At 38.4% G+C, this 21,307-nt stretch overlaps 1 protein-coding gene and 1 non-coding gene across 4 annotated transcripts in view; one reads left to right on the top strand and one right to left on the bottom strand.

Moving 5' to 3' along the window:
• Positions 1–21,307, bottom strand: part of NFIA (nuclear factor I A) — a 355,469-nt gene that overhangs the window by 300,083 nt on the left and 34,079 nt on the right. The gene's annotated exons all lie outside the window — the stretch shown is intronic.
• LOC117027887 (small nucleolar RNA U13) lies at positions 2,844–2,947 on the top strand. Its single transcript, XR_004424009.1, has one exon. It is a non-coding gene; the product is annotated as a small nucleolar RNA U13 (small nucleolar RNA).

Below are 21,307 nucleotides of genomic sequence, written 5' to 3'. Positions count from 1 at the left end.
GACAGTTGCATATGTAATAAACCAACAGCCTTTGACACACCAGTTAATTGCATCAGTTAGCTACTACCTCCTGAGCACGATCTCAGTGTTAATGAAACTATTTTGGTGTGGAAATGAAACAGGTCAAGACAAGCAGAGGAGGAAGCAGAAGGGATTTAGGGTCATATAGAATGTCAATGTGCTGAGTCACACAGAACTTAACCTTGGCCCCCAAAAAGGATATAAAAATGTTCCCTCTGCTGTGAGTAACGCCAGTATTCTTTTCCTCTGGCATCATTTAGTGCTAAATAGCTCTCAACTCTCAAGAAATGTTAATTTCTTAACATTACAAGTATTGCCTCCCCGTCAAAAGCTATCAGCAATTGAGTTATTGGAGATAAACTACAGCCCCTTCCTATAGGTGCTGCCTTCAAATGCAATGCTTTTCTCATTGAGGGAATGGGACAAGTGGAAGATGATGCCCAGTTTCTGGTTTGGATGACAGGGTGAAGAACGGTGACAGCCACTCATTTTTGAAACACAGTTCAGATGAGCAGATTTTTTGGGGAAAATGGGTCAGGTGGTGCAAGATGTTTACCGGGTTCTTGTGTCTGCTTTTTTCATGTGGAATGTGGGATTGAGGCTCCAGAGAAAAGACCCTCCTGCTTCTGTCATCTAGAGCAAGAGACTGTCCCTGCAGACACTTAAATATTTAAGCTTGTTCTTCAGGTCCGACGAAGGAATCTCTCCTCCAGACTTTACAGCCACGCTTTCCTCGACCGCCCCTCCTATGATTTCCTGACCCATTAGCATCCAGGTCTCCATTTTGCTGGCATTCCTCTTAGCATTTGTACCCAAAACTGGGCAAAAAATTCCAGTGTGGTCTGACCACAGCCCAACACAGCATTAGGTTTTTAAATGGTAATGTCACACTGCTGGCCCCTATTAATCTTGTGGTCAACTTACACTCCTGGGTTGTTTTCACACGAACTGCTGTCAAATCAGGTTTCCTCCACCCCGCCTTTGTATAATGAAGTTTCTAATTCTAAACGCAGGATGCCCTATTCCTAGCCAGTCTACATTTAACAGAAAATCAGGATTTTCATCCCATTTTCACTTCATTCTTACGAATTCTGTCCCCAACTTTGCCAGAATGCCCAGAAGTAGAGTTTTTTTGGAATGAGCTTTCCCATGCTACATTCCAAAAGGGCAAAATGGTCTGAAAAAGTTCTTATTCCCTTTTATCACTGGATTCTCCATATCCCAGGCTACTTTATAAATAGCATTTTTCCCCTACAGAAAATATGTAAAGCCACTGAGGGGCGGGGGGGGGGGGTTGCAAACAGAGAACAAGATAATTTCTCATTAGTCTTGGAACAATGTGAATCTACTGTAAATTATTTATTTCTTATCCTGGAGTATAAAATTAATATTTTTATAATGCAAATTTAGATACTATATACAGCTTTCCTCCACCCTCTTCCCGCTCCCCCTCCAATAAAGAAAAACAAGCCAGATATTTAGCAACATCCTAGAGGCCAGTAAACAATTTAGGTCTTTTCTGTAGGCAGTAGTAGGGAAGGCATTTACTTAACTATCAGTAAGTAACAGGCTTTGCAGCCTTCAGGGCAGAGGTACAGAAAACCGTAAAGGAGGGAGCTATGTTAAAAAAAAAAAAGTACACCAGCCAATTTTCAGTACTTATCTCAGCCTTGCAGTCCCACTGCCTGGCTGTCTCGGGGTCATTTAAGGATTCGGAGCTTAGGGAGTGAGTGGTCTCCAGGCTTCTACCTACCTGGTTATTCCTACCAATCATTTATTGGGTATCATTCAAGTTTGGTGGAGCCTAATGTCTGGACTTCCACCAGGTCATGGCGTTGCAGGGAGACTCTTCTACTGAGTTGTCAAAACATCCTGCAAATTCAGCCCCTTAGCAGATACCAAAATTTCCTTCGTAAAAATCTCTAACAGGTATAAAACCCATCATATAACTCTATGGAGGATGGCAGGAGTAGAAATATGCTCACCTAGATGCTTATCAATGTTAGAAATTAGAATGAACTTCTTAATAGTTAAACTCATTACACCGTCTTTTAAAGAAGAATGGGAATACATCTGTTCGGGGTAATTTAGATGAAGCTGTGCCTGAAGGCAGCAGGAAAGACAAGATCACTTCCCAGTAACTGTCTGAGTTCATTAACAATTCCACCAGGGCAGGCCCCAATGACTCAGAATCGAGACAAGAGAGAGAAGCACGAAATCTCACGTTAGGGAATGCTGAGTTAGGGAATGCTGATTCCTATCAGCTAGTAACTCCTCAGACCAGCTTTCAGGGAAGGTACCTTAACTTTCCTTACTTTCTGGTCTGTAAAAGAGATACCCAGGTATGTGGGATATAAAACTGAAGGCAACAAAGGAACGAGACAAACAAATAAAGAAACAAAACTCATATCGTATTTCCCCGAAAATAAGACCTAATCAGCTCTAATGCATCTTTTGGAGCAAAAATTAATATAAGACCCGGTCTTATTTCACTATAAGACCGAGTCTTTAATATAATATAACACCAGGTCTTATATTAATTTTTGCTCCAAAAGACACATTAAAGCTGATGGTCTGGCTAGGTCTTATTTTTGGGGAAATAGGGTAGACACAGACAACAGTTTAGTGGTTACCAGAGGGTAAAGGGGGAGCGGGTGGTAGAAGAGGTTAAAGGAGGTCAAATATATGGTGATGGAAGGAGAACTGACTCTGGGTGGTGAACGCACACTGTGATATATAGATGATGTATTACAGAATTGTACACTTGAATCCTATGTAGTTATGTTGACCCCAATAAATTTTAATGTAAAGAAAAAAAAGAGATCCTTTTGTAGTTCATACATGTGATGACTGGGTGTTCACACTCTTGTATGAGATGTGCCTCCCTCAAACCTTGTTACGACATCGGCATATTACCCATCTGACGTGAAAAGAAAAAGAGACACCCAGGAATCTCTTAGAGGAAAGAGCAAATTCTCTTTGAATAGCAGCATCCCGGATTTAAAGTCAACTGCATTCAGATCTTGCTTCGCAGAACCAACAAGGCTCGCAGAGCCCTCTGGGTAAATGCCCAATCTGACCAGTACCCAAAGGTACTGTGTCTCAGTAACCTCACCACAAGAGCTGCACAGGTCAGGATCTGGGCTGTCCTCTGCAAATCATTTCTCTTCATTTTATCCTCAGAGTAACTAAATGAGTTCAGAATTAGTTCCACTTTATAGATTAGGAAACCGAGACTCTGAGAGTTTAAAATGACTAATTCTTTATTAGAAAGTGAGAGCATGTTCGACCACAAATCGGTCTGACCACAAAGATCCTTTCCACCTCTAACGGAGCGGGGGGTAAAGGCCAGTGTATTTTGAAAATAATTTGTGTTTTACTAAAAATAAATGAAAGAATGCTCTTGCTCTTTTGTTCTCTGAGAGTAAAAGTTGCCATAATCCCTTTTCTTTCTTTGCCCTAATCTTCACTCCTAATTCAGCTTCTTTCAATGGGGGGTAGGGGGGGTGGGGGAAGAAAATGAGCTAATAGTAAGAACAGAGAACACTTAATTTTTACATGCTAATTAATGAGTAAGCAACATCTATCAGAACCGGAAAAGGTTTCAGGGCTTCTATATTTCTTCCTCTAAGCAAGCAGGAGGATCGTAATTAACTCCGACAAATTACTGCTGACACTTCAGCTTAAAGCTAGGGACACCAAAACACCTTTGCCTGAGGTCGGCACATCTGAATGCAGGCTCCTCCCCTGGTTGCACACTTAAAGCAGGGGCGCTTTAGACAATACTGCTGCCTGCTCCAATCCCATACCAGGTGATGTGAAGAGGAGAGCCAAGGCTGAGAACCACAATCCAAAAGCAACAGAAGTGAGGGTTAAACACAACACAAAGTAAGTTTATTTATAATTCATCCAAGGATGAAAAGGAAGAGAGAATTGTGTATCCCAGTAACTTATATGGCAAATCTGATTTTAAACGTGGTACACACATCTGTACCAGTTTTCCATCCAACTGCCCGAAGCCCACCCTGAGTTCCAAGTCTGACTTTTCCATGGTAACACGCAACTCAGTCTTTTGAATCTCTTTTCCCTTGTCTGTAAAATTAGGTAGTACCTACTTTTTTCAACTCAGCAGAGTTGTTTTCAACATTAAATGAAATAAAAAGGTATACCAGATGCTCAGCACACAGCATTTACTAAGTGTTTCAATCCTTTGAAATCTCTCTCCATTTGGCTGCTCTGGGCTTGAAACAATTCACTTACTATGTTTGAGTCACCACCCTTTCCAAAAACTATAAGCTTCTGTCCTCTGGCATTTTGCCTTAAAATGATCTTGATCCATCAGATAATGTGTGGAATATTTACATTCATAATCCAATTTTCACATATTTATAGCTCACTTGAAACCACTCGTAACTAAGTAGAAGTTTCTTTTCAATATAAGGCACCTATTTTTGACCACCTAGTATGTGCTAGATATTGTGCCAAGCATTCTATACTTATAATCTAATTTCATTTCATTTCATTCTGATAAAGCCTCTTCAGAATAGAATTATTTCGCTCATTTTATAGATGATGAAACTGGATTTCACAGAGGTGAAGTAACTTGCACGCATACACACACAAAGAGGGAACTTGCTAGAATTGGAGCCCAGATCTGTCCAAAATTCAAAGTCAGACCACAATTGTGTCTCCCAGTGTAGAAAATACTTTATACGTATATAAAGTAAATACCAATACTTTATGTACAAAGTATTCATAAAATGTCTTGTGCGTGTGTGTACATGCCAAACTTTGACAGATATAAGTATAAACTTTATTTTTGTACTTACAACAGCATCATAACATTAATTTGAGTCACTATTGAGATTCATCTCGTTTCTGTGTTTAGCAATTGGGGTTAATTTACCTCTCTCATCAGCGTGTTGGAAAGGTTCTACAGCACCCCCACCCCAGCCCTTTTATACTATCCAAGCTTTTTATTAGCCCTAATGTTGACTGCCTTCCCAGGGCATCTACTGGTTTGTATATAATTTGTCTAATTGAATTTAAAGAAGCACTGTTTCAGGGAGTACCATTTCATCATTTCCTCTTATCCTCCATGCTATGGACTTTTGTGAGGACCTGGACCCCAACTTAACTCCGCCTTGGTTTCAGCACAGATGAGCTGTGCCTGTGAAAACAGTCTTCAGTTGTCAGGAAAAACAACTTTATTAAGGTCATGGAATGTGGAGGGTTTGATTAAAGCTAATCAAAGAAGAAAGCCAGGCTTCGGCATGGGGAACCGAGCCTCAGTACAACATGTTTAACATAACTTAACCTAGCCTATCTGTTAAAAGCAGACATAAACAAGATCAGGTTTCTAAAAAGAATGCATGAACAAATGCAAGCATATTACATGGTGTAATATAGCTCCAGAGTTTTTAAGTTGAACAACTCTTTCATTAAGCAGCATATATTTTAAGCTGCATGGATGCAAGTGACAGTGGAGGGTCGTCAATAGCCCCGTAAACCTGAGTGACTGTCATCAAATGCAATGCTAAGGCGTACAACACCAACAGTATTTTAGAAAGCTCTTCGAAGTGGGGCTTATAATGTTTTAGTTCTAAGAAAATTAAACAGTTGGATAACAGGAAAGAATAGTAGAAATCTGGAATTCTGAAGACCTAGCTATAGTCTGGTAACTGGTCACATGACCTTCCAAAAGCTTCTTGGCCTGGGCTATCTGGGCCTCAGTTCTTCCAAGAGCCAAATGAGAGTAACTGGACTAAATGGTCTCTTAAAAATCTAAAAGGTCTACCATGCTATTAAAGTCTACTTCCAATTCTAAAGTTCTACAATGCTATTAAAGTCTACTGCAGCCTTCACACCATTTTCTTCCTAATTTAAGGCAATATGTTAATCTAAAGGGCCACCCTATATTGTTACTCAAAATTTAAATTTCATTCAAAAGCTAACTGCAGGATGCTTGAGTAGTTTTGAAAATGAAACACAATTGTCCTGATGACAATGATGACCTTTTTTCTTCGTTAATACCTCTCTAATTATTTTTTACCCTTTTCCCTTCCAGATGTGCAGCTTTGGGACATATTATTCATTCACACACACACACACACACACACACACTCACTTCTTTTTTAAAAAAATATCTTTATGGCTAATTCCATGACACGGGTGTTAGCCAGACTCTATGTTAAATTCATGATTATCAATCATGATTATTAACAATAAATACTTTAACTTAGTAATCAAAGAATTGAAAGTGGTCATATCTAAGAGCCCCCAAGTCATATGTTATATCTTCTGTAGCTGAAACAGGTAAGAAACTTCATGAGATGGATTCACTCAAGATTTTAGAGTTCCACACAATAAAATGAATATGAGAAAACAGCAGAGTTCACTTTCTACGATAGCCTGACTCACCACCTTTTTCTGATTTACTGGGGGTAATGGAATACAGAGGCTTAGGAAAAACAGAGGAGAGCTGTGCATAATGGGATTTAAATAATCTGATTTTCCTAAGAAAAGAAATTGAGAAGCAAAGAGATAAAGGATTTTTCTGTATGCGCGCGCGCGCGCGCGCGCGCGCGCGCACACACACACACACACACACACACACACACTTCTATAAAGCTCTCTGGGGTTCCCAAAGCACTGTTGTATCCCTTAGATATCATTTAATCATTACAAAAAAAAAAAAAAAAAAAAAACATGAAAGCAAGGAGGGCGGGTAATATTATTTCCAATTTTTAAGAAACGAAGGAGCAAAGACATTAAGTGACTTCAGCAACTTCACATACTTCATTAATGGCAGTGCCGGAAGTAGACTCCAGGACTTCTGAGTTGTAATCTAATGGTATCCCCTTATACGCTGCTGCCTACTTATATTCATTATTTTTAACTCAACAAATATTTACTGAATGCCAGTTATGTGTCAGGCACTGTTCTAGATACTAGGAAAACAACAGTGAATAAGACCAATTAGGTCCTTTCCCTCCTAAAACGTTCTAGTCTCCATATGCATGTATTTACAATATGTATAGTTTAATATATATGGCTTTTCATATACTTTTCTATTCCAGCCAGTTTATGAAACTCATTAAAAATTAAGATCACATATAAATATTTATTATTTTTTAAGAACTGTACTCATTAGGTCAACACAGAACAAATAAACCCAACCACTCCCGCCTCCCTTCCTTCCTCATTCCTCCACACAGCTAGCCTTTTAAAACAATCTAAGTAAATAGCAAAGTAACATCTATTTGAGTTACACATTTGTTCACATGCTGAGAAGGAAAAAAAAAAGGACTATAAAAATCTTTAGAAAAAGGAGAGGTTCAAAATTATGGAGAGGGCTTTTTTAAAGGATCATTTCAAGCACACACAGGATCTTAAAGAATGCACACGGACATCTTGTTTGGAAAAAGTTTGTTTTTTTTCCTTTCTTCTTTTTAATTTACACAAAGCACAGTCTTAAAAAGCCTGGGGTGGGGGGATGTCTGCTCCCCATCTCTAGTTCTGTTGCTGAATGAAAGATCGACAGGAAATTAACGCAGTGGTAGGGAGTTTCTTGCCAAGAGTGAACTCTGAAACAAAAGACCCACTATTGTGTAAGAAAATCTGACATCTATACCCTCGGCCATGTTCTAAACTTCAGTCGTCCTTTATAGTATGATCTATGATTTGTTTTAAGTTTTTAACATATATATCTGAAGTGTACTATTACTCCTCATCTTCCAATTTCTCCTAAAAAAGCAGAATTTAGTTTCTTTGTTCCTCCCTTCTCTCCCTGTTTAATTGTCTTTTTTAGCCAGCAGCAAAGTCAATGAATTCAACTACTTTCCTTCTTTCACCATTCAAGCCAAAAGCACACTGCCTTTGAGACGGGCAGGATTTCAATTGCTACCCAGTTACCTGAGATCATGGCATTAACCTTTGTTGTTTGAGCCTACTGTTACAGAAAATGCTCATTTTCTGGCAAATTCGTGAACCTGACCAACATTGTCGCTACTTCCCCATTTCAAATACCCTTTACAACATTCATACCATGGAAAGAACACCAAAACAGGAAGGTGGAAGCCAGTAATCTAAGAATTTAAAAATCAAACCAAGTGCTACTCAGAGCCACTGAGCATGATCCATTTATGAGAGGAAGTTAAAAGATGAGATTAATTTAGTAATTGTAGTGACTACCTTGTTTGACATTCAGTGCCAATCTCTCAGACAACTTTTTAGATGAATTTTCTTGATTCTTCCTTGTCCAAAACGACATAACCAAAGGCTGCCGTATCTTCATGTTATTCTCAAAAAGCAACTCAGGTTTACTTCACGTCAATCATCTGGTTTACCTATATTTAATTGCCTCTAAAAAAAAAAAATGTATGAAATTGTGACCTACCAACACCAAAATCATGTTCCTCTGCTATTTTAATACCTAGTTGCCAATAAAGCCAGAAGTAGGAACAAGTCACCAAAGTATCAGCTGTAGAAGTTTTCTGGGCACGTTCCAAAAGTCTACATCTGCTTGGCAACAACTCAGAAAAGAGATACGGTTACTCTTTTTACAGTAACATAGCTTTTCCCAGGCTTCAGTGTATGAAAAACAGCTTGCTCTGTATCAGAAGAAAAATCCAACCAGATTTGCAAAAATCACATACTCACTATTCTGCCCCCATCGACTTAAAAATTATTGCTATACATGGAACCAAAATCATTAATGATGTGGTTCTCATATACTGTCATATTCATGTGGTCTGAAAGTCCAAGTGGGAATCTTTTCTTTTTGCAACATAAACACTTAAGCATTTAGTGATAAAATATTAAAAGCATAAGGCTCCAGACCCAGTGAGTACAAGTTGCTGATATAGCACCCAGCACCAAGGAAAGGTGTCAGGTATGTTAAAATATGGCTCTAGCTTAGACATTAGGGGCCCTATTCCCTCCCTAATATGCTTGCCTTGTTCCTACTGTCCATAGTTAAATGTATACATCAGCGCTAATGTACCCCCTTAACATCTAGGAAGGAAATTCAACAATCTATGTCAGGGAACAAAGTAATTGTCACATTTGTTCACCACAAACAACAGATCTAGACACTGTTTTTAATTATAACATTAATTGATCTTTTGTCACCACTAATTAGAGCAATAACATCACATGTAGTTACTTTACTAACAGGAGTCAACTCTGAGTTGCTGGGAAAATACATCCATGGGAAAGAGGATGAAGTGGGCAGAAAAAGGAGAATTTAAGAAAAACAAAGTCATATTATTTTAACAAGAAATGTTTATCACAGTCAATTTTAATAAAACTTGTTTCTTGTGAAAACTTCATTTTGTCTTTTTTCCGATTAAAGTTCATACTGCTATTAAATAAAACGTTTCCTCCTTGTTGGGAAATTACAGAAAAGGAAGAATAGGTTGATGACCGGAAAAACTACCTTTGTGCCTTGAAAAAAAGTCACATGAACCTGTCATAGCTTTAGTCTGTTAGAAATGTAAGGGACTTTAATGGGGATTTTAGTAGAACCACTTAAAATTAAGTGATGAATTGGAATGGGACAAGTTATTCCAATAAAAGCAAACAAATTAACTAACCTGACCTTGGTCCACATAAAAGATTCATTTTCTTAATGGAAACAAACTCTTTGCGTCTAGCTCTGGTTTAACCACTGAAGTGTACGTGGAACCTAAATTAAGCTATAGAAACGTCCGCCTCCAGACACTCAGGTGTACATGCACAAGTAGGTAAGAGGTCTTTAGCTGCGGGATATGCTGCTGGCATGGTCTAGTATGACCCACTTCTACAATGATTACCACATGAGTCAGAAACCTGTTAAGACCCAATTAACAAAAATGTTATGCATCACTGATGCATGCTTTGTCCAGAGCTTAATTCCACTATTTTCCTAAGTAAATTCTGTCTTTTCTATTCATTAACTTTCTCTTCCCTTGGGTACAAGTAGCAACTTCTCCCATTTTGTTTAAAAAGGTTACAGAAGATCTGAAAGTTAGAGGGCAATGGGATGTCTTTTTGTCCCTTACTCTAAAAAAGATAACATCTACCTTCATCACACATTTAGTATCTCTGATGGCGTAAAAACCAGACATCTTTCTCATTTCACTAGCAGTTTGAAAGATAACATCAATATAGCCCAAGCAAACTGAAAATGTGTTGGTCTTACCTCTCCTTCATACCTCAACAACCCAAACTGTTCTAATATAAAATGGAAGTAATGACTGAGTAAGTCGCTCTCGGAAGATAAGAAAAGCTTTGAGGGTAAGAGGGGGAGACAAGACTATCATGCTTGAAGCAATCAAAGACAGTGACTTTGGCTTTTTGGAGAAAAAAGTCAAGGAAGGTTGATCATAACAATGTAAGAACCACTACGTTAGGTCCATTCCCTTGTCTATCAAGCCAGGATTCTAACTCTACTGGGGCCCCCAAAAGTCAGTCTGTAGGAAGGTATGGATGTGCTCTGAATGTCTCTCAACATTCCTAGCTTTAGTAGATGTTTTTTTTTTTTTTTTTAACATATTCATTATCTCTAAACTCTCCTTGGAAAATGTCCCTAATGTGAACTACTGCAAAGAAGTAGCAACTTCAGATGAGAAGGTATGACTGTTGTCTGTCTGTGCATATATTTCACTTGCATGGAAACTGTCCTGTAAAACCCAGCTGCATGGACTTATGTTCTTACTCTGTAAGATAATGGGGACTGTACATGCAATAAAATAATCCTGGGGCAACTGAGCCACTTCATCTGGCTAGAAATGACCTTTACTTAATCTTACAATTTTAACATTTGGAAGATTAAAAAAAGAAAAGCATGAAGTAGGCACCACCATTTGCTGGAAAGAGTACTACTCTTCTGTCACCTTAGGAAAGTCACTTCACTTTCAGGACCTGAGTTTCCTTATCTGTAAAGTGGAGGGCATTGTATCAATTGACTTCCCTAAGGTCGTAATATCTAAAATTCTCTATGTATGTAAAATCGTCAATGTCCATTTCATGCAGTCCAATGTCCACTTTAAACAACAACATATGAGGGGGTAATATTAACCAACACTTTCACTTAAGTTTTTTTTTTTGTTTCACACATAATAAAGCTCATCATTTTTAACTGGGCTCTTCACTTCCCCATAGATCACATCTTATTAGGGTCCGTTATTCTTCCTCTTGATTATTTATTAATTAGGTGTTCCTAGTCTACTGAGGAAGCCAACACCTACATACCGGCTAAGTGCTGGGTTTATACAGGGTATTCATCAATATCTCATCTGTTTTCAAAGGTTCTGGCAGAGCAAAGGATAAGGTTTTGGCAAATAATATTTGGGCTTATGATTTAAAACAAAGAAAAATGAAATATAAATGCAAACTCTTTAACATTTATATTTTTTTACTTTTTAAAGGACACTTTTTAAAAGGTCCACTTCCTGCTTAAGAACTCTGCAGTCTCGTTTCTATTTTTAAGGGCATAATTATTCCTTTTCAATGTCCAGGGGTATCAAGAGAATGCAGAAAATACTGCAAACTTTCACCTTGGCCAGGCATCTTACAAGACCATTTACCAGGTCTGCCGGACAAAATAACCTGGTCTAGATCATGGTTATATGAATTTATGGTCACTTGGGATGCCCTCCTCGAAAAGGTTAGTTAATTCAATCTAGAGGAAGTGCTCTACTTTGAATAGTTCTTAACTTTTTAAGATACTGGGTTCCTTTAAAACTTTGACAATCGTTACCCTCGTCCCAGAACAATTCACAAGTCGTCTAAATTCCGCATGCAATTTCAGGAACTAATACAGAGACCACAAGTTAACCTAGCCTGTTTGTCCAGTCAACAAGAGGACATTGTGTGTGTGTGTGTGTGTAAAAAAGTCTACTAAGTACAAGATGGCGAAGACCATATGGGCAGCAGTGCTTGTTAACATACCTGAACGAGGAAACAGAATTCCATCAACTCTGTGATGTTTCTGAGGTGGAGTCGAAACCAAGGAGAGATGTTAACGAGAGGCAGCCTTCAGCTAAATGAAAGCAAGCATTTTCAAACGATGGGCGTTATTAAGACAGAAGAGGCTGCTTTATGAAAAAGGGAGCTCCCCTTCAACCTGGGAGGCAGTTTAGTGTGGTGTGCGAAGATGGATCAGGTTCTAATTTCAGTTTTGCCTGAAGCTAGACACATGAGCGGAGGCAAGTTTCCTTATGCTCAGGAACTCAGTTTCCTCATCTGTACACAGGAGGTTACAAAACCCACACATAAGTCAAATGAGTTGGCAAGAAAATGCCTACTCCAGTATCCTGCAGATACTAGGTATTCAACATGAGTTCCTGCCAACCTTCATCCCGTCCCCCCTTCCTTCACTTTCCTCTGGAAGTATTTAAGCAGAGGGGGGTATCACAGAGGAGGTTCCTACAGAGGAAGGTGGTTAGACATGACGGCCTCTAATGTCCTTTTAAGTCTAGGGTTTGGTTAGTAAAACTATTCTTAGGTGATATATCTTCTACATTGTGTGTATGAAGTTGAAAATGATTTACTTTCATCTACCTCTCTTCCTTGAGCAGCCACCTGAAAATCAGAATGAATGCTCTTATTTTTCTTCTTAGGTATTATATGCTTGCTAGCTCATTCCACTTATTTCAAAGAATTTTCCATAAGCTCTTAAATGTTTCCATATGACACCATATTCTGCAGGTAACCTGAGTTCATACCATTCCCCAAACACAAGTCCCTATAAAACATTCCAGGATCTCTTTGTGTGCTCTGAATAGAATTTGTTAGGCTGCCAAATCATTCGGTCTTCTCCAGATAGCCTTGTCATTCCTAACTTGGTTATCAAATTCTTTTATCAGTGTCTTTTAATCAAAGCTTTTCAAAACAATCTGAGGGTTAGGAAATACCATAAGGTCTAAATGAAAAAGGCAGGAGAGTAAAATATAACTACCAACTGGGACAAAAGCAAAGGGCTATTCTGACTTTGCTTTAGGATACAACAGCAGAAGCGACTGTCATCTTAGGAGGAAAAAAATGCCAGCTCAAATGTCACATGTGAATAAATTATTGCCCGATCACAAACAACGACAAAAAAGGAGGGATTATAGTTTTGTTCCTATCCCATGACTTTACATATCTTTACTTAGAATAATGTAAAAAGCGGGAATCTCTCGTTTATCAAGAAATCATCATCCACCACTCAAAACTTTTAAAAATAAAATGAAAAATTTTTTAAAGGCAGAAAAGTCCCAGGTTCCATGCCTCTTAAGGCAACAGAGATTCACTCCTCTCCTAGTGAGAAGCAGAGATGGTGGGCGCGATCCAGAGTCACAGCTGCTTGGGAAGCTGCTGGGCTCTCTCCTGTCATTTCAGAAGCCTGTGCCACACAGACACACTTGAACATGGCCACCTGGATTCCCTCCTCTCGTGGAGGGAGGCCAGGTAGCAGTGGTCCTGTCCACTGCTGCTCCCTGGAAGGAAGAAGGAAGGCCTCTACACAAACTGTTTGCCACACTATCAGCAGGTTGATTTTTCAAATAGGGTAATAATTTAAAACAAAAACAACAACAACAAAACCTGGATGCATCCTTCCATCGAGCCCCAATTTTATAACTAAAGAAAATCACTGTTTCTTTCATTATTATTTTCTTTCAACCATGACAATACACACTCTTCAGAGAATAACTCATCAGAGGAAAGCTATTCAAAGAATTTTACATTGATAACACTACAAATGTAGAACTGGAAAGAACTTTGTTGATAATTTGTTCTGAATCTCTCACTATTCAGATACCTGGAATGCCTGCTCCTTTGCTGGTCAAAATAGGAAATCCTTACGGAGGATTCGTAATACAAATCTTCCTGTCTACTCCAGACAAAATTAATCTTTCCTTCCTTTGTGAGTCCACTACTTACTACATTGTTCGGTTATAATATCTGTCTTCATTAAAAGACCTTACACCTCTTGAGAGCAGAACCCAGTCTTATTAATCTGGATCCACAGTGCCTAGCATAATGGTTTGCTCAGAGAAAATCTTCACAGTTGCTTCAATAAATGGTTGCTGAATTAACTTGGATCGAAGGACAATGAAGGTCAAGAAGCTAAAATGACTGCCTAAAGATCACACAGCTAGAACAAGAACTAAATCCCCCAGCAGTGCTCTCTCTGCTCTTTCACATGGACTCTCCCATGCTAAAAAAGATGGTAGTAGTGGTTTATTACTTTATTGTCTCTCAAAGTGCCATTGTTCTTCCTTCAGCAGTAAGTACCTCTTCCTCCAATAAAGCACTCAGATTCAAGGAAAAGGAATCTGTTTTGCCTAATATTAAATAATTTGATTTTTAAAAATTTGTAAAACAGAAAGGTTTACACATTCAAATCCGCCCTAGCACCCAATTTCAATTCTCTTATTTTCCTGATCTATATTCCTGCTCTCCAGATGGACCATCGGCTTTATACCAATGCCATCAACAGCTTGTGTATTGTTTGTTTAAAACAAAGATGATGAATTAAATATCATATGCAATGTGAGGAAAGAGGTTAAGGCTAATATTCTTGTCCTGAAATACATCATAAACCCAGTCCATGTAGCTTTTTACCCCACAGTGGATTGGTATAAATAAAGATTTAATTTTATTTTTCAGACTCCTAAGAGGAAGCATGCATTTATCTAGAATATGGAGCTTTTCCACTGCTCCAGATTTATTCCTGTTCTAAGGCATCATTACCCTCCAAATTATACAGACTTATGTCATTTCATTGAAACACTCATTCACCCATCACATGCCCAGATCTAACAGTAACACTTTTGTTTTAAAAATATGCCAAAATGAGCAAACTTGAAATTCTTTCACCTATATTTAAGTACTCTGCAAAATGTCTTTAATCATCTCAAATATATTCCAACAAAAAAAAATCCACAATTTCAATGCAAAATACATAAAGCAAAGAAATCACATCAGAAGTCCCTTTTTGTACCCTCCACATTATTATATGACACTGCCTGCAAAGCAGGTGCCAGTCGGGTGGACTGTGTATGAAAACCAGCCCTCCTGGGTAGGTTTCCTGCGTGTCTATGGACTCTTTCCTGCATGTGTATAAGTCATCTCCATTAGGAAATTTAAGCAAAAAAAAAAAAACAGTTTTTTTTAGAAGCCAGGAAGAACTGTGCCTTCCACAAAATGCCACTATAATTCTATAAAGGGATTCTGATGATAGGATGTCATTTATCCTATCTTAATTATCATCAAGAAAATAACACTGATTAGTGTCTAGGAGTCCCATAGGGAATATCAGCTCTAGTAGAAGAAACCAAAGGTAGAACTCTCCATTTCTTCTTGGTCTCAAGGATGTGTGTCCTGAGTGGAAAGGAGGAGTCCATCTAGAAGAGTCACAAATGTACAGCATAATCCTAGACAAAAATCCAAGCATCAGTTTCTTTACCAAGAGTTCTATTACTCTGCCGTTTCTATCACTTAGTCAGGTTAAACCTTTATTTAAGGCTGGAATTTGGTCCTCCCCAGTTGCACCATGAAGAAAAAATATTTAAAGAAAGGTGTTTTGCAATTCCTATGTTTGGAATGAGTGATAAAATCTGTAGCGATACCAACGCTTCCTAGATGCCAGTTCAATGACATCCATTTTATATGTCAGGACAGAATAACAGGCACATTGTATGTCTAACGAGATATTCAACAACCCTGTGCAACCCTCTAAAACTTCAAAATATGACTCTTATGGCAACTTGATTGTCAAAAGCACAACCAATCCAGTCCTGCTGCACTCTAACTTCTTCTCCATTTTATAATACTGAATTGCCGTTTTCTCTTGTATGTTTGCACATGTGAGAGTATTAATAGACTGACGGGCATATACATGCTTCCAGACAAATAAAAGAAGCTATGATACAGAATGTTCCCATTAGCAATATTTTTTAAATAGCCATAAATATATCATGGGTAAACAAGTAGACACATTAATAAATTTAACTTTTAAATATGGAAAAGCTCCACTTAACAATCACAGAATATGCATTTTTTCCTAGGACCTGGAAGCTAAAATTTGGGTTACATGAAACCTAATGTCCTTTATATCTCTGACATTCTAAGATTCTTTGAATCCGTTTTTATTTATTTGTTCACTAGAATTTTTTCTCGTCAGGGAAGGTAGCTCTAGCCTCCCTTTAGAATACCTTCCCACCTACACATCTTCCTACTGCAGTAACAAGTTGAGCTGAAGGCAGTTACGTAACTTTAAAATGAACAGAAAATGGAAAAGAGTTCTACCTGTCCCACATACTGTCACCACCAAGGCCCACTTAGTGTACATTTCATTTTACCAAGATACTAAAGGTGCCACTGAAATATTTCCCAACAGGTTAGATTTAAAATTCTCCTTTCTTTGGATTTATGGGGGCAAAAAAAAAAAAACCAAAAATCACACCTTGGGCGGCCGGATGGCGCAGTTAGTTAGAGCGCAAGCTTTCAGCAAGGTTGCCGGTTCAATTCCCGCATGGGATGGTGGGCTGTGCCCCCCCACACACAACTAGATTGAAAATGGCTACTGGACTTGGAGCTGAGCTGCGCCCTCCACAACTACACTGAAAGACAATGACTTGGAGCTGATGGGCCCTGGAGAAACACACTGTTCCCCAATATTCCCCAATTTATATTAAAAAAAAAAAAATCACACCATTGAGAGTTACCTAAATGATGGTATCTACTGCTATAATTTCCTTTACAATGCTATTTAAGGACAGCAGAAAGAGTCTATACATATCTACTTATGGAGTGCAAATTCTTTGCCTCATAAAGCGAACTCTATTTGTGCTGAATGTATATTCACCATTTCCTGCTAATGAGGTAAAAACTGATTCCAGATGAGTAGGAAAATGTCTTAGTTTTCACTGAAAATTAATTCCAGGGCAAAAATGTAAGACCGTTTTTGTTTTGTTTTTTAAATCCACGACTCTGTTGATCAATTTTTGGTTTCTTGCTTTTATATTTCACTCCCCAGAATTGTGGGTTTTTTTTTGGAGGAGGGTCATTTTGTGATAACACAGTATACTTTCATATTCTGAGCATAAGGTCGCTAATTTCCATCCAGAATCCAAAGAGAGCTTATATGTTTTCTTGCCCAAATGAGAACACTTTTTTAAAAGAGCAATACAATACGGCATAGAAAATCACCTGAAAAACAAGAATTCAAAAAGCCCTGGGAAAAACAGAGTTAAAGGTGATCATTTAATCAACCCTAACTCACACTAGAATATTTAGCGATTGCATCATTCGCGGTACACAAGTCACACGCTGTCCTCAGTGCACTCCATTGAGTAACAGACAATGCAATGCTTTAAATGTGATTTCCTAACGTCCTGGACGTCAGTTTAAAACCTTACAATTTCTCACTTTTGTAAATTTATTCAAGATTTTGAAAACTGGCATTATGGTTAATAGATATTGTTAACAGAATATATCACCAGGCACTAATTAGACATTGTAAAATGCAAAGCATTGCTGTGTTCAAGTTTTAAATCTGATTTGGGCAGTTACGAACTGAAAAGCATCTTCTGTCCTAGAACTCTGACGATTAATTTTCAGTGTTTTCATTTTCCTTAAACTTAGAACCAGCTAAAGCATTTAAAAAGTAGTTTGTGTAAGAGCCACTTTTCACCTTGAAATGGACTTAACTACAGGTTGCTAAAAACTTCGGAAACTCCAACTGCAGAGGGCCTAGTACGTGTTACCTTGATCATTTTGATCACGTTTAAAGACATTTTCAATAATATCCTTTAAGATGGGACCAGAAATGACTTTATTACTTTCACAAAGGCTTCACTTACAAGCTTGTCACTCTTTGGATGGCAGCTTTGTGTTACTAAAAACTGTCACTGCCATGGCAGATGTGAAGTGAGTGGACATAAGAATAACACCATTAAAAAAAGACCAGAGTTTGCCTGGAATGCCCAAACATTGTTGCTACAATGTTTGTAGCAACAAACATTGATTTTGATTCTAACAATATTTTCAAACAATCTTTAAATCTGGCAGACAGAAAGAATACTAATCACCTAGATAAATGTGTTTCTTCTACATTCTGGAGAAGCGCCATAAGAATATATCAAGTTTAGTAAGCTTATGTGAGTGGAGCACTGTCCCACTTGGCATTACTTATTGAATTTCATATTATTTTATTAGAATGTTGATACAGACATTATGTGAAAGTCTACAATTAATTCAATCTTGTCATCTCACATAATGACAATATTGCAGAGCCCAAACCAAACCTATGGCCAAAGTGTATACCACATGATTTAGGCCAAAGAAATCTGGTTTGACCTATAAGAACTACAAAATTAAGGTGGAGGGGGAAATTCCTTTTCCTTGGCCTGATGATCCAAATATGCTATTTATATAGATCAGGTTCTCTGAGATGCTGAGTATTCCCTACATGAAGGGAATAAACTACCAATCCTCTAACTATGCAAACTTTTTCCTTCAATTGTTTATTTTTAAAACAACACCAAAGTTGACAAGTTTGCAGATGAACGAAGCCAAGCTGCTAAAATTTAAGGGCATTGAGCACAAATATCTACTCAGCAGGTATAAATCTGTTATGTGATTATTAATTTTCCATTAAAAATTTACATACTCTCATACATATTTCTTCCCTAACAATGTGGCAAGCAAACATTATAATAAATATTATTCCCACAATAAAGATTTTCAGTTATAGTAAATGGTTCAAACCTTCAAACCTAAAGACTGAATTTTTTCACTTTCCGGAGTCTTAGTCTGAATAGATGCAAAAATTTAGCAAGAACTATCACAAGTTATTTCAGCCATACAACTTATTTAATGAGCACCCATGCAATCTATGCCAAGTAAAAATGAAGAACACAGTGCAATGCCAACTTCTCTGATTAATGCATCCTTAGCTTACATTTCCATACAGTTTCTCTTAATTAAAGACAAACAGAAATTTCCTCTCACTAAACACTTTTAAGTTCAAATTTACTTTCTAGAGCTATTTCTAAAAGTGTGTATCATTTGTTTTGCTGAGTAACTGAATTACTTCATATGATAAATCCATTAATTATGTGGACCTCGTAACAAAGGAAGAACCCTTGGCACAGAAACAGAGGCTAGAGAGTTTTCTAGTGGCGTGGACTTTGGGAGCTGGGTAAGCAAGATTTCGCAAGTGTCACTAGAGGGAAAATACCTAAATAAAAGCAAAAATCAGTAAATTACATGCACAAATATTTAAGATTTCATGAGGAAAGATTACCTAATAAAAAAAGTTTGTGTATATTATTTTTCTCAACTGGATATCATAATAATTTATCTGAAAATTAGCCTGAATAATTTCCTGCGTATATTATAGAAGGAAAAGACCGATAATAGCTTTCATATTCTATACATTTTTTTTCAAAGAATCCTGAGATTTCTTCCAAATCAAACTGATTTTCCTCTTGTCTGGTTGCCTGTAGCAATTATAACCTCTAGTACTTTTTGGCACTTACTCTCTGGTGCCTACATCCAGTGGTAGTACACCAGCGTAGTCTAGCGTCAGATGCACCTGGGTTCAAGTGCTACGTCCACTGCCAGTGACTTGCTGTGTGATGTTGTGGCAAGCTGCTCTTCCTGGAAAATCTTTAGACCACTCTCTCTCTTTAGACCACTCTCTCTTAGAACATCACCGTCCAAACACAATGGACTTCCTTTCTTCAGTCCCTAGGAGACTCTCCCTCTCCCTCTCCCTCTCCCTCTCCCTCTCCCTCTCCCTCTCCCTCTCCCTCTCCCTCTCCCTCTCCCTCTCCCTCTCCCTCTCCCTCTCCCTCTCCCTCTCCCTCTCCCTCTCCCTCTCCCTCTCCCTCTCCCTCTCCCTCTCCCTCTCCCTCTCCCTCTCCCTCTCCTCTCCCTCTCCCTCTCCCTCTCCCTCTCCCTCTCCCTCTCCCTCTCCCTCTCCCTCTCCCTCTCCCTCTCCCTCTCCCTCTCCCTCTCCCTCTCCCTCTCCCTCTCCCACTCCCACTCCCACTCCCACTCCCACCAAGTTCTTTGCAGCTGGTCTTCTCTCTACTTGGATGCTTACTTAGGGTGAGTGTGGCCTTACCCTCCACTTGCCCATCTAAAGCAAGTCCCTTCATTTGTTTTCTATCATCCTGTTTCCTTCAGAGACTGATCACATTGAGACATTGTGTTACTTGTTTCCCCACCCCCAAACTGTAAACGCCATGAAAGCAGGGCTCTCTCTATGTGCCTGGTCCAGTGGAGCCTTCCCAGTGTCTAGCACAGAACGTGGCACATAGTGGGCAGCCAAGAATAGCTGGCTGAATAAATGAATTACCCAAAATAATACTGATGGAAAACATCATAACGTATAGAACTATTTTCCCCAACCACATTCCCACACGTGATATTACTGATCCTAATTCCTTTCTTTAACTAGGGTAAGTTTCATAGTTTGTGGCCCACAGGAAGGCGCTTTAGGGACTGGGGTCTACTTTCATCACAAGATGACAGGCAATCTGAGACAGGGACTATGTCATATGCATTAAGCTCAGGGCCTCGTATACAGTAGGTACTCAATAAATACATTTGAGAGCTTTAATACCTAAATGATAAACTGCAGTCTCTCAGGACAATGAATTATTAAGCAAATGTTATTAGTGAAGAATATAATGACCTCTTAAAACATTCAAGTTATGTCTACCAAATAATATTAAGTAAAAGGACAACAAAATTATATATGTGCTGTGTCATTACATATCACAAAAACTATGCCTACCCATGAATACATATTTTCTCCTGTTCTTAACATTATTGCAGACTTGACAACAAAGGATTAAGGTGGAGAGAGACTAGTTCCTAAACATAAGACCTTAAACTTTTAGGAGGGAAAAAAAATGGTATTAGGTAGACCAACTGAATCCTGTATCACTATCCAGTGATTCATTATAAACATTCTTTTCTCTGGGGCTCATTCCTTCATCACTATGGAGGGATTTATATCCATAAGCTCCATTAACATTAATGGAAGGTAGCCACATAATTTCACCAGAAGTCCACTAGAGAATAGGGCCTGTAAGAGAAAAAGCTTTCATTTATTAAGTTTATAAAGAATTCCTAATACAACACAAATATGTAACAGGTGCCTCTGTTAACTGCCATGATGAGTGCAATCACACTAGAGAGGGTGAAAGTGAACAATTAAATTAATTCTGCTATATTCACAGAAAATAGAGCTCATAAAGCTTCATGCCTTTAACACCCTCCAACCCCCACCACTTTCAAC

The sequence above is a fragment of the Rhinolophus ferrumequinum genome, chromosome 9 (genome assembly GCF_004115265.2).
Source record: "Rhinolophus ferrumequinum isolate MPI-CBG mRhiFer1 chromosome 9, mRhiFer1_v1.p, whole genome shotgun sequence".
NCBI classification, from domain to species: Eukaryota; Metazoa; Chordata; class Mammalia; order Chiroptera; family Rhinolophidae; genus Rhinolophus; species Rhinolophus ferrumequinum.
The sequence above is the reverse complement of the archived record's forward strand: the minus strand, read 5'-3'. Positions and strand labels throughout refer to the sequence as shown.